Below are 18,322 nucleotides of genomic sequence, written 5' to 3' on the forward strand. Positions count from 1 at the left end.
TGGTAAAAGGTAACCTTGCTGAACTTTCTAGAGATGGCAGGAGTCACAGGTGATACTAGTTGGAAGGACAGACTAGTTCTGCTGGGAGTCCTCCGAAGAGATTGAAGTCCCCAGTAAAACTGGGCAGAGCTGCTCATGTGGGGAGGACCCTAGGACACTCTTCCTTCATGTCAGGACCTCAACACTGAGGTTCTTGGCATCCCTGTCACCCCCACACCAGTGGTGGCTGTTCCTAATATCTGGAAGTCTGGGCCTGAGGAGGACTTTCTGTGGGAGGTGTGAGAGCCTCCCCAGGCTGTGGGGCAGGTAGAGTTTGTCCAGAGTCTGGCTCAGAACCAGCCAGCACATGTCACTGAGTTCTGTCTCCTCTAGGCTGTCATCCACTATCAAGTACATTTGCAGGACTCTGGGACACTCCAGGCCATCTGGACCAGGGCAAGAGAGGTGAGCACCAGGGGACACTGAAGCTGCCCACAGGTGGTGCTTCCAGATGCCCAGCCTCGCCCTGCTGCAGTGTTGTGGCTCATGACTGGCAGGGAACACAGGAGAGGTCCTGATGGGGGAGGAGAGTGAGATGGACTCCTGTCTTGGTGGGAACTCTCTAGAAACATCTGGCCCGAGTACTTTTTTTTTGTCCCCCAGCAGGTCTACTCCAGCTTCTCATGGCCTATTTTATCTTCAAGGGACCCTATCCTGGGTTCCATAGAAAGGGCATGGCCTCTGGAGACCCTTCACAGCCATCACATGCATGCTGGCCCTCTTTTCCTCACCTGTGAGGCAGCACAGTAGTTCTTGTCCTTGGTGTCACAAAGCAGTCCTGTTTAGTGACTGTCAATGGGTTAGCAAAGCCTGATGGCAATTTTACCAGGAGGCAGGTATTGGGTCGCACCTTATGATTGAGGAAGGGGAGGCCCAGGGTGTTGGTAAGCAGCAGTGCAGGCCACAGTGGCAGCCTGGGTTCTAGACCCTGTTTCTGGCACTCCTCACTCCCTGAGGGAAGACTGTGTGAGGTGTCCAGGGCTGGATGGCACAAGTCATTCAAGTCCTGTGTATCCTCTGTGCTCATTTCCCCTCTGCCTTCATTTCCTGGTGACTGTTCCTTGGCCTTATTAAGCTGCTTGGAGAACTGGGAGATGGGCCCCTGGGACTGCCCAGCTTCACAGTCAGGTCTGGCCAACCCAAGTGCAGGGTGGTCCTGTCAAGCTCTGGCCAGGCCAATCCTCAGGCCTTCCAGGGTCCTCATAGGGTCTCCTGGGCTGGCCCTGGCATTTGATGGTAGCCCTTTCTCCATGCCATTACCAAGAGCCAGAAGGCACAGGGTCTAAAAGCATGCCACCAAAGAGGCCTGGGAGAGCCTACTCACCCCTAAGGACCACAGCAAAGGCCCAAGGACAGACTTGGAGGCTCCCAGGAGAAATAGGGCTAGGGCCAGAGTAAACTGGGTGCCATGAGCACTTGGGCTGCTGGCTTCCCATTTCAGCTATGAAGACCTCACACATCCAAACTCAGGTAGAGGCCCATTGGAACATAGAGGAGGACCCTGGACATGCCCATTGGAGCACCCAGCATGACCAGTGGAAAGCTACCTTCTCCAGCAATAAGACAGACATTTCCAAGGCCAGTTCCAGAAGAGAAAGTGCCTGCAATCACCCTCCTAGAGCATGTGAAGAGAATTCAGGTTCATGTGCACCATGGACCCAAAGCTGTGTAAACACCACAGCTCTCTTGCTCAGTCCACTCCTTTGAATATAAACCTGCCTCCACCTGCTCTGTCTTTTCTTTCAGGGTTCATTGTTAACTGGTGCCCCACCAGCCATAGTGGGCCACAGAAGGGGTTCATGGTGGTGTGGCCATGTTTCAGCAACTACAAGTCTGTTCTCAGTCTGGAATGAAGCCAAGGGTGGCATGGGCTGCTAGGGGTTCAGAGGATGCCAAATGGAAGGCAGTTGAGGCCCCATACCCACCATGAGAAAGCCAGGACACTTCTGTCACCCTCACCCAGAAGCATAGCCTCAAGCCACATCTCTACTGTGGGAAGGCAGCCCTTCCCCCACCCCGTCTGGCCACTTCCTCTCTTGGCATGGTTTGAAGAGGCAACTGAGAGGGAGGGTACAGTGGGTGACCTACCTGCAGCCTGCCTCATCCCCTTTCATGTACCAGTTTGCACCCCAGACTCCAGGCTCAAGAGTGGACTTGACAGAGGGTAGGCGTGGTTGACTGCCAGATCCTGTGGTCCCCGTTTCCCCAGTTCCAGATCAAGATGAAAGAATGTGGCCAACAATGGAGAAGAGGAGGGAGGTGTGCTTTCTTAAAGAAATGGAGAATGGTGAGAAACCATGTCCCTGAAACGCCCTTGTCTATTCCCAAGCCACATTAAGCCCAGACCAGAATGTCCAGGTAAATGCCATCCCAAGGGACACTGACTGTCCACATGGTAAATAGGCAGACTAGTGTTATCAGGAGGATCTTCTTTCTTGCACACACACCAGACAGCTGCTTCTTTGGATGCTGGTCATGCAGGTATCAAAGCAGATGAAGCACTCTAATGACGTCACTGTTGTGACCTGACCACAAACCCTTCTCCCTGGGTGACTGGCCTGGTGTTGGCACCAGGGAGATGACAAGTTCCTCTTGTCCAGCCACCTACCATTGGACAAAGAGAGGAAAGGATGGAATTGCAGGGGTGGGTGCTGCCTGTCCTGCCTTCTGCCCTGGACCTTCCCCAAGAGCAGCTTTCAATACACTGATATCCCTGGGCACAGTGGCACATACCTATAAGGCTCAGGAGGCTGAGACAGAAGGATCGTGAGTTCAAAGACAGCCTCAGAAAACTTAAGAGGCCCTAGCTCTAAATAAAATATAAAAAAAAGGGCTGGGGATATGGCTCAGTGGTAAAATGTCTCTGGGTTCAATTCCTGATACCAAAATAAAAAATACACCCATGTCTTGCACACCAACTGTGGATATTTCCTTGGGTCTCTTGGCAACCTGTCGCACTTAGTGCAGCTGGGCTGTGGGCCAAACAGGAGAGGGAAAGAGATTCAGCCATATGCTGGGGTGATGGGTTTGTGCTAAGCCCATGTGACAGCTCAATATGTCGTGTCCAGGTGCAGGCAAGCTTCCTGGCCTCTCAAGCCAGTGTGCACTGATTGTTAGGAACTGTGGGGTGCCGCTCTGAGTGATTCATGTCTTCCATCCCAGAGTAGAGAGGCTGTGATGGTCACTATATCTCTTAGTGACTTGGATATTGCCCTGGTCCCGGAAGTTTGAGGAAATGTCTTCAGACATAGATGGCTCCCTACAGCCCTTGGGTTAAATTACACTCACATGTCCCTTGTAACTCCACCCCTTCTTCAGTTTTTTTTTTTGGATGGAACTTTCTAAGAATGAGCATCCTCCCAATAAAAGCTCACTTCTGAATGAGCTCACTCTCTCTCTCTGGCCAACCTCTTGTGACATCCCTCGCTCACCCATTTGGGGAACTTGAGGCCAAGAGCAGAGGAGCTGTCTTGAAGCTTGTTTAAAGGTAAAGTGTGTGTCTGTGTTTTACTTGGTGTCCCAGGAAATTCACACAAGCCACCTTAAGTTCAGCTGCCCCCATGGGCCAGAGGCAGCAAGGAACCCCCTTTGGGACAGTTCTACAGCAGCCTCTGAGGAAGCTGAGCACCAGCTCCCACTGTTCTAAATTTTCCTCAACAGGTTTGGAGGTCATTAGATGTGCAAATACATATGAAGTCTCTTGGACATGCAGGAAATTCCCAGTAAGTGAAGGAGTCTAGTCTCAGGCTGGGCCCAGGACCAAGATGGTAGGCGGAGAGATAGTGCCTCTGAGCCCACTGAGCACCTGTACACAGGTCAGCCTCTTGGCCAGGCTCCCTGTGGAGTCCTGTCAATGGTGTGATGAGAACAGGGTCATAGTGGAAGCCCTCAGAGCCTTCCCTCTAAAACTTCATGTCACTAGCTCATGCAGACCTGGGCAAGGCTCACAGGGGCTACACTACTGCCACAGGCCTGGGCAGGCATTACACACATGAGAGCCAGGAACCAGGTGGTGTTCCTACCCAAGCCCAGGGGTAGGTGTGCCTTTGGCGACCCCTTCCCACTGAGGATGGGCCACACTTGCCTGGCCCTTAGGGAGAGAGTATACCTAAGTCAGCAGCTGAGCCCAAGGTACACATCTTGGGGGTTGCCCCTCCTCTGGGGGAATGGGGGCACCCTTCCTCCTGTGAGGGATGGGACTCCCCCTCTGGGGAGTTGGCCCTCCTCTAGAGGGATGGGGTTGGGTTCCCCTCCTCCTGTGAGGGATGGAGCTCCCCTCTCAGGGGTTATCCCACTTTTAGTGGGTGATTGAAGCTCTTCTATTGTCAGTGTCCCCCAATTTTAATGAAGCCTTTTCTCTAGGGATGGGTTCCCTTTTGCCAGTGGTGCCCCTTCTCTAGGGGATGTGAGCACCCCTTTTTCTCTAGATATGTGGTGCAATTCTTGGGGTGTTCTGCTCTGTGGATTTGGGCAGCCCTCCTATAGCATATGGTCCCTCTCTGGTATAACCCACATCTTAGGGATGGGGGTCTGCACCCTGCCTCCTTGAGGGATGGGATCAAGCTTTTTTGGGATCCCCTTTTCTATATATGGTTTTGCCTGGAATCCTGGAGGGATGGGGAAGGTCCTCTCACAGGGTGCCCTTCCTCTAACAATGGTTCATGCACCTCCAACTTCCTAGAGAGATATGTTTCTTCTACTGTGGTGTACCCCTTCTTTAGGGTATGGGGTGCCCCTCTTCTAGGGATTGGGCCACCTTATTGAGAAGTACCCCTTTACTTTAAGTTGGGGCTCCCAAAAATAAGGATGGTGTCACCTTTCCAAGCATTCGGCTTCTCTAGGGGATAGGGGCATTGCTCCTACAAGAAGGATGGAGTCAAAAAGGTGCCCCTGTTCTAGGGGATGATGTGCCCCTCATTTAGAAATAGTGGCCCTCTCTTGAGGGGTGCTCCTCTAGTAGGAAATGGGGCTCCCATTCTCTGGCAAAAATTGGATACTTCTCTCATACGGTGCCAATCCTCTAAAGGATCAGGTGTTCCTCCTCTAGGGAGTAGGTCTCCCTACAGAGGGGTACCCCACTTCTAACAGAATGAGTCCTCATCTAGAGGTGTGCCCCTTTCTAAGAAAAGTGGGTTCCCTTTATCAAAATTTAAGTTCCCCTCTCAAAGGGCACCCCTCCTGTGAAAATATGGGTTCCCCTCTCAGGAGCTGGCCCTCTTCTAGGGGAATGGGACTGGGCGTCACACCTCCCATTAGAGATGGGGCTCCCCTCTCAGGGGTTATCCCACTTTTAGTGGGTGGTTGCTGCTCTTCTATTGTCAGTGTCCCCCTATTTTAAAGAAGCTTTTTCTCCAGGGATGAGTTCCCTTTTGCCAGGGGTGCCCCTTCTCTAGGGGATGTGAGCACCCCACTTTTCCTAGAGGTGTGGTTCATATCTTGGGGTGTTCTGCTCTGTGGGTTTCATTCCAACCCACATACCAAAGACATTTTTCATACATACCAAGACATGAATATGTATGTATGGTATGTATTTCATTCATATGAAATTCATGTCTTAAGTATGTATGAAATGAATACGTGTCTTAGGTATGTCTTTGGTATGTTGGATTGGTTTCATTGAATTTGAAGATCACTATTGGTAGTAAGGTTACTTTAACAGTATCAATTGTTAAAATTGTTAAAATGAAGATGGGAGGTCTTTTCATCTTCTAGCATCTTCATTTTCTTTCATCAAATTTATGTAATTTTCTTTGTACATGTCTGTTATTTCCTTGGTTAGATTTGGCCCTAGGGTTTTGTTTTTGTATTTTGTTTTAAGCTATTGGGAATAAATGTGTTTTCCTGAATTCTTTCTTAGTGGGTTCATTATTGGTGCATAGAAAAACCTAATGAATTTGTTGAATTTAGTTTATGTTGACCAAACCAGAACTGTAAAATTCATAGGCTTAAGCAAAATCCAGTCAAATTTCTTCTTGAAGAAGCCATTTTAATGTCCTGATATTCTATTAAATCTCTATAATTGAATAATGATCCTCCCAGGAAACCTGCCTCTGGCCATTGCAAAGATTCAAAATGGTAGCTTTCTTTCCTGGTGAAAGCTACATTAACTTAAATGCACTTTATTAAAAAAAATCACCAATCAACAACTTGAAATACTTTGTGACAACTTCCTTGTCCCCAATCATAATAACTTTTAAGGAATTTGTTTAGATGGTAGGTGCTATTTGACTCATCTTTTTTTTTTAAATTTCTTACTGAACTTGGGTTCATGGATCTAGAATAAAAGAAATGAATAGCAGACTTGAAAAGAATTTAGACATAGGCAAGATTTTATTTAGAAATGTCTGTTGATCCAGAAGAGAGGCAACCTACTGTGGGCAGAAATTCCAGGTTGACTCAAAACAAAGGACAAATATGCACAGATTTCAAGGCATCTATGTGTTAGGTAGAAACTCCATCTTTTGATGTCTTCACATACAGAGGTGAGACTTCATAAAATACAGAAGAGCTTATTCATATTAAAGTGTGGACACCAGAATTTAGAGAGCTTTGATGAATAACTGAACTCCACCATGTTGTCTCCTGGTTTGCTGAACTCCACAGAACATCTCCTTCCACAGGCCCATAGGAAACTTCAGCTTGCCCTAAAATTGATTTGGTTTTCTCTTCCATGCCAATCAGCTCATTTTGTCTTTATTTCTCCTTCGTTCTCAAATGCTATCCAGTTTCTCTGAGTTTTGACATGGAGAATTTGTATGCAGGGTTATTTACCACATATTGTTAGGAAGTAGAACCATATGTACTTTGATTTCTTTTTTAAAAAATTATTTTTAATACTTAGTTTTAGTTGTAGTTGGACACAATATCTTTATTTTATTTTTTTGCTGTGCTGAGGATCAAACCCAGGGCCTCACACATGCTAGGCGCATGCTCTACCACTGAGCCACAATCCCAGCCCCTGTGCTTTGATCTCTAGTATTGATTTTTATTCATGGCATTGGTAGGAATATTCTGAAATCATCCCCACACTGAAAATCATTAGGAGCAAAGTTGAAGAGTTCTGGAAGCTAAAAGCAAGCATGAAAGCACCAAGCCATTTTTGTTTGGTTCTTTTAAATCTGAAAATTAAATGAACACATCTTATAAATAGATTGAAAGTAAAATTGTCTCCCCTGTACCTGTTGCTTGCAGACTAGGATCTGAAAACTTATGTTGCTGTGTGAACTTTGTCTTGTCTTTGGCAGCTGCCTCACCTCAGCTGTGTAGGATGACTTTGCTCCCCTGACCTGTAATCCAGCCACCAAGTGCGGTCAGCCAAAGCAAGAAAGCTCTGTTAGTTACCCTGGATTAAAACCCTACCTTCAGCTGGATGTGGTGATGCAGGCTTGTAATCCCAGCAGCTTGGGAGGTGGAGGCAAGAAGATTGTGAGTTCAAAGCCATCCTCAGCAACTTAGAGAGGCCTTAAGCAACTCAGTGAGACCTTGTCTCTAAATTAAATACAAAAGTGGCTGAGGATGTGACTCAGTGGTCAAGTGCCCCAGAGTTCAATCCTTGGTACAACAATAACAACAACAACAAAAAAAACAACAAACAAACAACAACAACAAAACAATTCTCTACATTCTAGCTTAGTGCTTACTTTCAGCTACAAATTGGCACATTAATTACAGAATTATAGACTAACTCTATAATTTCTTTATTCTCCAGAACTATCATCATCCATAGGAGAGTTGAACAACTACTTCCTTGGGCAACTCAGAGGCACTTCTGGTAGCAAACACTGAGGTGAAGATTGGAAGATTTTGTTAGTGGGTATGTTTAATTTTTTTAATCTTTCATGATCTTTAATTATATCATATTTTTCATTGTCTTCAAAAATGAAAATCTGCCTTGAGATTATCTGGAATTTTGAAATACAAATGTCACCATATATAAAATTTTCTCAATGTTTTCAACTTTTTTAAAAGTAGCATTATTGTGGGATGGCATCAAACTACAAGGCTTCTTTATAGCAAAAGAAACAATCAAGAACATGAAGAGAGAGCCTAAAGAATGAGATAAAATCCTTTGACACCTGTCTCTCAGATAAAGCATTAATTTCCAGGATATATTAAAAAACTAAAAAAAAAACAATACCAAGAAACTTCACAAATATCCCAATCAATAAATGGGCAAAGGAATTGAAGAGACAGTTCTCAGAAGAAGAAACACAGAGACAGGAGTCCTTGTGTTTCTTCTTTGCAGGCAAAGCAATAAACTTTCTTTTTTCCTTTTTCTCAAAATCTTGTTCTCATTATTGGATTGACATTGGAGACAAGAACTGAGTTTTTGGTACAAATTTGGTTACCTGGGTGGGACACCAGAGAAGCCCCTGCTCTACAATTCTTGGGCAAGCCTGGCTTTCCAAGGAACCCATTTCCATGCTGAGGATGGAGGGTGGCTGGCAAATTTGTTGAGAGCCAACTGCAGTAGAGTAAGGAGACAGATGAGTTTTTCTCAGGTCAACACAAGAAGCTATTCCTGTAAGTAAAGGGAGTGACTGAGGGACTATCCCAGCAGCTGCTGAACTCCTGTTGCTTTGGGGAACTCCTAACTTTTCCCCCTGAATGGTGCACATTGCTCCATCATGGTCCACTTTGAGGAAAAGGAAACTGAACTCAGTAAAATCGCGATAACTTTGGTCATCTGATAAGTTCCACAGTGTGCATGTCAAGACCCTTGATTCCACATATATGGTCCCTCATTGTGGGGACACCTGTGGTGCCACTGGTGTACAGTCATGATTAACTGGGGACTCAATAACATAGGAATATTTCTGTTCTAAGTTATCACCTGTTTGTTGGCATTGGCTTTGAGAATTCCCCCTGGTTGTCTGTCTATGCTGTTATTTTGTTTGCATCTGTTCCTTCCACTTTTAAGGCATGGTCTATATTGCATTGATCTATATGTAGTCTCTTGCGAAAGATCTTGGCTTGTCAATTTAAATATTCCTGTCTGTCAGCCATTGTTTCAGGGTTCCTCTCTGGTTGTCTCTCTGTTTCTTTTTAGGGCAATCTTGCTATTGGAGTTTGTCTGTCAGAGGTAAAATAAGTTGAAGAAACAGCCACCTACAGATACAAGAGTGTCTAAGATAATGTTTTACTGTAATGATCTGGCTTTTTAATAACTTTCTGGATTATTATACAATCTTGAAGTTAGAGTTGTTCTGTCAAAGGTAAAATAAGTTGAAGAAATTTGTATATGCAGGTCTGTTTTAAAGGTTCCTATATGTTAGCCCTGGTTTCAGTGATCCTCACTTGTCTGTTTTTTGTATCTGTTACTGGCCCTTTAAGTCAAGGGTCAAGCTGCATTGATCTTACCAGTAGTTACTTGAGAAGACTGATCTTGGCTAAAAGGGCCTCCTATATGTATAAGCCTACCTAGGAGAAAGATTTTAATGTAACACAATTTGGACTTTGAATATTTTTTTTCTGGATTATTATACAATCTTGCAGTTGAAGTTGGTCTGTCAGGGGTAAAGTATATAAAAGAGATTCTGTATGTATAAGCATTTATGCAGGTACATTATCAGGGATCTGAACAGTCAGGAACTAAGTTGAAGGTGCTTGAAAGCACTGTCTCTTGTGTGCAAAGATAGGAGGACACCAGAAAAAAGGGTAAAAAAAAAGGTTTAAATCCTTCAAACCCAGGGCTGGCCCTCCCAGAACTGTTTCTCTGCCTGGCCCCAGGCAGTCACAGATCATCTCATTGTGGATCAATTATACCTGCCCTAATCTTGGAAAAAATTCCAGAAAAAATGCCTGGGCTATCAAAAAATGGCCAAAGAGAACCTGGCCTCTGCCCTGTCTTCCAGCCTCTTTTGCCCATGGAAGGGCAGTGGGGGTGGAAGCTGGCCACAAAAAATGTGGCAGTAGGTTTCAACATTTTCAGCTTAAGACCAGGGGACAGGAAAAATCTCCCCTTTTAAGGTCTGACAAGGCACCACTGGGGCAAGACAATTATAACAGTATCCCATAAAACTAAAAGCTGCAGAACCACAAACTCCCAGACCCATGTGGATCAAAAGGTGACCTAAATTCAGTTATTGCCAGAACTGCCTTGGAATGACATGAGGAAATAATCCAAAGGATAAGGAAGATGGAAATTATACTAGCCTTGTCCTTAGTATCTGCTCACTTACACTAAAACAAAGTCTAGAGGATATATCTTTCACCATTATTTTGAGAAATAAATTTGTAGAGAGCCCCAGGACCCCTAAATATGCCATTGGTCAATTTTAATGTAGGTCAGATTTTTAAATGGGAACTGCTGCCACTGAACTGGAAAACTTAAAGTATGTAGTAGGAAAAAGCTGATCCTGGGATGGTAGGGGCCAAATGGTAGCACTCAGTAACGAAAGAAAAGGTGATTATGATTACTATGTGGAGACTAGGGTCAAAGGAGCAGTTACATTAATCTGACCTGCAGAGACTATAGTACTGGTTACTTGATCACTGGGTTTCTACAAATTAAATAGATGGGAAATCTATTAAATTCTTACTGGATCTGCATAAGCAGAAGAGTTCCAGATCAAGTAAACAGAAGTCAAACTTGAATTACAAGAAGAGTCAAAGACCTTCCTTCAATCAATTCCCAGATTGGAGCCAGTTTGCAGAACCACAAGGCTTTGAATGAAAGGGAGACTGGGTACCTTTGTTGAAAGACCCTCTGCACTACCAACATGTAAACTATTAATCTTTCTCCTAGGCTTATTCCAAGAAACCTAATACTTCTTACCAGGATTACTGCACTGAGGAAAAGGAAATAATAAGGTATATGAGGGAGATTATGGGATATGCCTCTGAACTGACACTGATTCCAGTAAACCCAAACAAAGCACTGCTATGGCCCACCAGGTAGGGGCTGGTTGATGGAGGTCACGTGATCAATGGAATTTTAGTTTAAGTTCCTCTCACAGTTGGCTCAGAGGTCCTTGATCCCACCCATTGTTAGCTCACCAATTATTTAATGCATCGCTAAAATAAACATACTTAGAAGCTGGAGACTCCCTACATTGACCCATTGAGTTGGGGGCTATGATGGTGGAAAAGGTGAAATGGAAGATACTAAAACTCTCTCTATCAGAAAAATAATAAATCAAAAGCAATATTGCATTCCTGGAGGGACTGCAAAAATTAATGCCACCTTAAAGAACTTAAAGGGCATAGGGGGCATTAATTTTTCCCATTGTATCCTCATTCAACATTCCTATTCAGCTTGTGCAGAAAATAGATGGATCATGGAGAATGACAGTGGATTACCATAAGTTTAAGAAAGTAGTGACTTCAATTACAACTTTTGTACCAGATACATGAGCAAATTAACACATCCCTGGGTACCTGGAATCAGCAGGCAAGGCCAACAATATGCTTTCATCATCTTACCTCAGCAGCATTATGTCACAACATCAACTCACAAGGATCTTTACATATTTTTCCCACAAAACATAACACTGGTCCATGAAATGGTTAACATTATGCTGATTAGACATAATGAATAAAACATAGCCATTACACTACTTTTTTTGATAAGATGGTCATAGATTTGAGCACAGCATGACTGGAAAACTGTTGATGAGGAAAAATGAGGGATAAATATGTGGATAGGCTTCTCTGAATGGTTAAACATCATGAAGATACTTGTGCCCCATGTGAATGCTCACTAAAGAGTGACCTCAGTAGAGCAGGAATTTTAATAATCCGTGGATGCCATTCAGACTCTCTTCCCAGTCACTCCTGTAAAGTAAGCCCATGAACAGAGTGTCTATGGTGGGAAGGATGGAGTTGGTGACATGGACTTCTACTCAGAAATGCTGAACTAACTTCAGGGTCTCACTGAGTTGTCTACTGCCTTGCAGTTGCTGATGATGGCTTTGAACTCACAATCCTCCTGCTTCAGGCCACCTGAGCTACTGGGATTACAGGTGTGTGCCACCATACCCAGTTTGTTTTTTGTTTTCTGTGAGACAGGACTCACTATTGGCTTTTTTTTTTCTTTTCTTTTCTTTTTTTTTTTTTTTTTTTTTTGGTACTGGGGATTGAACTCAGGGCGTGTGACCATCCCCAGTCCTATTTTTTTGTATTTTATTTAGAGACAGGGTCTCACTGAGTTGATTAGACCCTTGCTTTTACTGAGATTGGGTTTGAACTTGTGATCCTCCTGCCTCAGCCTCCTGAGTTGCTGGATTACAAGAATACACTACCATGAACGGCTGACTGTTGGCTTTATTATGTCATGTCCAGTATAATTTCCTGGGCATTGTTTACATTTCATTGTAATTTTGCATTTAAAAACATAGAAAATACTATGTTAACTTATGGGAAAGATGCAAAAAATTTTATAAAGATAAAACATACCAACATCCCAACCTGCCTAGGTTATGAAATGATATCTCAATTTTTGAAGGATTTTGGATACTCTCTACAATCCCATCTGTTCAGAATTCTCACTGTTATACATTTTTATCAAAATAAATGTATTAGTAAGTGACATAATAAGTGTAGTTGTGAACTTCAGCCAAAGGTCATACAAAACTGTTAGGCCAGTTTGAGGTGACTCAGAAAACAAAGTACCAGGCAACCCACGCATTTGAAAGAACAACCAATCAGATGCTAACAGGCAAGCAGTGATAGTGCTTTATAACCCCCTGTCAATCAGCGGGTCTCCTGACCAATCCTGGAAGGACATGCATCTCAGCAAAATCCCCTGACCAACCCCCTTTCATGTCCCAAGCCCTACCTTCCTGCCCTAATCCCAATAAAATTCCAATCCAGCTAAGTCTGGGTAAGATTCCCCTGGACCTACTCTGTTGGACTGGAGGGTCTCACCTGGGAGTGAATATCAATAAATCTTTGTTCAGCAGCTTTTCATCTGCCTCGTTTTCATCACTGGTGCCTGACCCTACTCCTGGTGCTAAAAACTCAGGAGGGCTTTTTGTGTCTCCCCCATAGGGTTTGACGTCCACACTCTCCTTCCAAGGAGTCAGAAAATTCCTAAGCTGCTGTTTCTTTCCCTCTGCCTTCATCTGTAGTAAGTTCCCTCATTTCCCCTGACCACCCATGTGGTCTATCTGTAAGCCATGCGCATACCATAGTCCCCTGCCCATTCTGCTCAAGGCCCCAGGAACTGTGGGGACATCCCAGTCTGTGAGTGAGCAACTCCCATCCCTGGTGGGACGCAGGGATGCCTCAACCCTGGCCCAGCACTTATGTGTCTCTCAGGGGAGTGTGATCAGAATTTGGGACATCTTTTTCTGCTCCCACTCACCCCTGAGTGTGCCAGAAGGTCATGGGAAACAGAGTCCTCCTTAGACAATGGGTAAAACTGGCCCCCAGAAGGAACTCACTGATTTGGACAATTTCTGTCACTAGACAGGGAAGTGGGCAGAAGTCCCTTACATCTGCAGGCACATTCAGGCTTTTTGGGATATATACTCCAGTCCTATCCTCTACTCTACCTGTTCTACTGCTCAAGAATTCCTTGCTAGAGAAAATCCAATCCCCTTTCCCATTGTTCGTCTACATTTCCTTCCTCATTCTCAGATCCACCTGAGTTACTCTCAACCCTTCATTCTCTTCTTCCTCCTCCCTACCCTGGCCAATCCTCTTCCTCCTCCCCTCCCACACCTGCACCCTCCCCTCCCCTCCTCCTAATACCACAACTCCTCCTCCCCCACTCCACAACCCTCCCCCTCCATCCCTCTCCCCCCCTCTCCTGCAGTCATTATTCCTCTGCCCACCTCTTCAACTGATACAACCCTTACCCCTCCTGCCAATGGATCTCTCCACCCACTCACTTCTCTCTTCTTCTGTCAGTGCCCACAGCCAATCCCACTAGTCCCTCTTACCAGCTAACCCAAAGCTCCTTTGTCCTCTTAGGGAAGTGGCTGGTGCCAAAGGGATTGTCTGAGTACACGTCCCATTCTCACTTAAAGATTTCTCCCAGATTGAAAAGCTCCTTGGGTCTTTCTATGCTGACACTTCTACTTATAGCAAGGAATTCTGATACTTCTCTAAACTTATAATCTGGCATGATGTCTATGTCATTCTCCCCTCCACCCTTTCCCCAGAAGGGTAAGACTTGCATCCAGCAGGCCACATGAGATCATGCTTTACCAAATTTGTCATAACAAATATAACTCTCCCCACAGGTAAAGTAGCTTTTCCCATAACTAAATCCAACTGGGACTACCAAGATGGCCAACAAGGTTGCTGTTACTGCACTCACATGGTCCAATATCTTATAGCGGGCATGCAGGCAGTTTCCAATAAGGGGGTTAACTTTGATTAGAGAAATCACCCAGGATCCAGATGAGAATCCAGCCTTAGGTTTCAACCATCTTACAGAGGCCCTCACCAAATATACTAAGCTGGAGCCTGAGTCTCCCTCCAGAGCTACAGGGTTAGCAACCCATTCCATTACCCAATCAGCCCAAGATATAAGAAAAAAGCTCAAAGGAGCTGAGGAGGGCCCTCAGACCCATATCCAAGATCTGGTGAAAATGGCCTTTAAAGTCTATAATGCCTGGGAAGAATTGGCCGAACTAGCCAGGCAGGCTCAATTGCAGAAAAAGGTAATACTCCAAACCTAGGCTTCGACAGCAGCCCTGAGGCCTACGGCTCCAGTGAAGTCTTCAGGAGAAACCAGCATTCCTCTCTGCCAGGGGCTTGCTCAAATGTGGATGTGAAGGTCACTGTGATTGCCAATGCCCAAACCCATGGTCCCTCTCCAGGCTGTACCCCACCTGTAAGCAGACAGTTCATTGGAAAAGTGACTGCCGCATGGCTGGCCCTTCCTTGGCGCTGCCATGTGGGGGTATGACCAGCCAGGCAGTCCCTTCTCTTGAACTATTGGGGTTCACAGAAGACTGAAGAAGCCTGGACTCAAGGACCCCATCACCCTCACTGAGCCCAGGTAACACTCCAGGTATTGGATAAATCCATAACCTTCCTTGTGGACTCAGGGTAGGGGCTACCTATTCTGTCTTGTCTGCTCACTCTGGGCCTGTGTTTCCTTCCCCGATCTCAGTTATGGAGATTGACAGCAAACCCTCCTTCCCAAACTGTACTGCTAAGCTGGCCTGTGCCCTGGAGGGACACCCTTTCACACATTCTTTACTGGACATATCATCCTGTCCAGTTCCTCTCCTAAGCAGAGATGTTCTCCAATTATTAGGAGCTACCCTGTGACCAGATTATTCATCTCTTCCCCAAGCTTTGCTCCGCTGGGATTCTTCTGCTGGTGCAATGGTACCCTAATAAAAAATCTACGCCTCAGCATGCCCTTCGCTTTTTGTGTTCCTTTCATCTTTGTCCCTCAGTCAACTCTGTACAGTGAGGATGAATTAACATGGCTTGTTACCACCTCCCTTTCCAGGACAAGATGGGATGCTTTCTACCAGTAGTAGTTGGACTCTCCTTGGCCTCCTTACTCGCTGCCTCAGGACTGGGTGAAGGAGGAATTGGTTATGCAGTAACCACTACTCAGAAGCTTGAACAACAACTTTGGGAAGCAGTAGAGGCATAGGCCGCCTTTCTCGTTTCCCTGAAAAGGCAAATAACATCTATTGCCTAAGTTTCATTACAGAACTGTCAAGCCCCTAGACCTCCTGACAGCAGACAAAGGAGGAATCTGTCTATTCCTGAAAGAAGAATGCTGCTACTATATCATTGAAACTGGATTGGTCGAAAAGAATATCAAAAGCCTCTGTTGTTTGCATGAAAGGCTTAAACAGAAACAATCAAATGACCCTTGACCAGGCTGGCTAAACTCAACCCTCATTACATGGCTGACTCCCATTCTCACTCCTATGTTTGTAATGGGACTTCTATTAATGATTGCTCCCTGCCTCCTTGGGTTCGCCCCAAAGTGCATGGGTGAAATTGCCAGAGTGACCTACAACCAGATGCTCCTACACCCCTATAGTCGCCTCCCTACCAAAATCAATGTCTGAGCCAACCCCTTTCCCTCAGCACTCCTAGCCAGCAGGAAGTAGCCAGATGTAATTATGAACCCTATATCATCAAAAAGACCAGGATGTTAGGTCGGTTTGAGGTTGCTATGGGAACAAAGCACCAGAAAACTCACACATGTGAAAGAACAACCAAGCAGGCACTGACAGACAAGCAGTGATAGTGCCTTATAACTACCTGTCAATCAGCGAACTCTAAAAACTCCCTTTTTCTGTCCCAAACCTTCCCTTCCTGCCCTAAGTTCAATAAAATTCCAATCCAGCTGAGCCTAAGTGCGATTCTCCTGGACCCACTCTGTTGGACTGGAGGGTCACCTGAGAATGAATCTCAATAAAGCCTTGTTCAGTAGCTTTTAATCTGCCTCTTTTTCATCACCAGTGTCTGAGCTTACAAAAGCTACTGAGATCTGCCTCTTGTAGCTTAAAAATGTGTTGACATGATTTGCTCTTATGGTGTTTCCTTGTACTTCCTTTATTGTAACTTGAGTTTAATAATCCAGCATGTTACAATTTTAACTTGAGTGAACTAAGTGTAGTTCCCCCCATGACCCCCATAGTTTTAGTTGTTGTTGGTTTTTTTGTTTGTTTGTTGGTTGGTTGGTTTAGTTGTTGTTGGTTTTTTTGTTTGTTTGTTTGTTTTTTGGTTCAGGGGTGCTTAACCACTGAGACACATTCCAAGCCCTTTTTATTTATTTTTTTTTATTTTGAGACAGGGCCTTTTCAAGCTACTTAGGACCTTTCTAAGTTACTGAGGCTGGCTTTTTTTTCTTCGTGCCTCAGTCTTATGAGTCATTGGGATTACATGCCTGCACCACCACACCCTGCTTCACTTTTTTGCTATAACCAAATGTAGGGGTTTGTCTGAGCCATGTATCCAGCAGTGAACCACTCCGGCAAGGAGCTTGTCATCTCTAAGGTGATGCTGCTGGTCCATATCTCTACCACAGAACTGCAGCAGTGTCACATCTGCACCATTCCTGAATATTGGTCCATTTTAAAATTTTGGTTGTTTTGGTAAATAGAAAATCATTTAGTATTTTGGATTATTTATTATTTCCAAATTAAGATATAAAAGAACACAAATTTAAGTGAATAATAACTGCCAACAATATAAAACAGGCAGAGTGGTAAGGAGCTAAGAGGTCCACTGCAGAGGCTCCTAAGAGATATGACAGGCGAAGGAGTGGTCTCTGGCTCTATAATTTCCTTACAAATGATTTCTTTTTAAATGCTGAGACTATAAACAAGTGCTTCCTAAACTTATGATAGGTTTACACCAAAATAAAACATAAGTTAAAAATGCATTTAATATACCTATTATACATAAGCTTTGCCTACCTTAAATGTGCTCAGAATACTTTCAGTAGTCTACAGTTGGGCAAAATGATCCAACACAAACTTATGTATTGTATAATAAGGTGATAAATATCACATGGATTTAAATGAATACCATATTGAAAGGGAAAGACACGATTGTTGTAAGGGAGCACTCTCCCACAATTGAATATGAAAATTGGTTAAGTCAAACCATCATAAATAAGAAAATCTCTGTATTTTTATCTGGTGAGTAAGAGGGCAACAAACAAGTCTCTTAGCCAGGAGCAGGAGACTTAAACAAGGAGAATCAGAGAGGAAACCTTGCTTTGGCTATGAAAAGGAATGGGTAGGAAGTCTACTCAGGGCCTATTTACCTGGAATAAAGTCTGAAATAATATGCTTTATGAGAGGAGGTTTATATCACATTTTATGTTAAACCAGGACAAAATTGAGAACAAAAACAAAGCAAATAACCTGACAAGGATGAGCTTTGCTTATCTTTCACAAATATTCTGGACATAAGAAAAAAGAATTTCTTTTTATGTGAGTTTTTAAAAATGTGCTTCACTGAATGAAAATTTACATGAGTTTATATAAAAACTGTTTATGTGAGCCCAAGATGGAGCACTTCCAGCTCTCATTCTGAGGTTTCCTATGTTCTTCTCAGCCTGTAGTACAGAACAACTCAGTCCCAGTGTATGGGAACCAGCATGAAGGTGCTATGAGACCAAAGAATGAGATGCAGACAGATCTAGGATTAAAGAGGGCACTTTACTGGGGGATCTACTGATGTAAGAGTGGCAGTGATAGCAATTGCATCCCCACAACTTTGCCAGAATGAAAAGTGTGTATTGTATATGGGTCTGGTCAAAAACAACTTCATCCTAGCTGCAATGTAGCTGGTTTATCTTAAACGAGAATCAAAGAGTTGTTCACTTTTCTACTACTAAGTTCCA

General features: G+C 44.4%; 1 long non-coding RNA gene across 1 annotated transcript; it reads left to right on the top strand.

Annotated features, from left to right (window-relative positions):
* Positions 1-452: 452 nt before the first annotated feature.
* Positions 453-16,347, top strand: LOC144377239 (uncharacterized). Its single transcript, XR_013438013.1, has 3 exons — positions 453-2,326; positions 7,748-7,852; positions 15,455-16,347. It is a non-coding gene; the product is annotated as an uncharacterized LOC144377239 (long non-coding RNA).
* The last annotated feature ends 1,975 nt before the right edge of the window (positions 16,348-18,322 follow it).

Source organism: Ictidomys tridecemlineatus, chromosome 4 (assembly GCF_052094955.1).
Source record: "Ictidomys tridecemlineatus isolate mIctTri1 chromosome 4, mIctTri1.hap1, whole genome shotgun sequence".
In the NCBI taxonomy this organism is placed as follows: Eukaryota; Metazoa; Chordata; class Mammalia; order Rodentia; family Sciuridae; genus Ictidomys; species Ictidomys tridecemlineatus.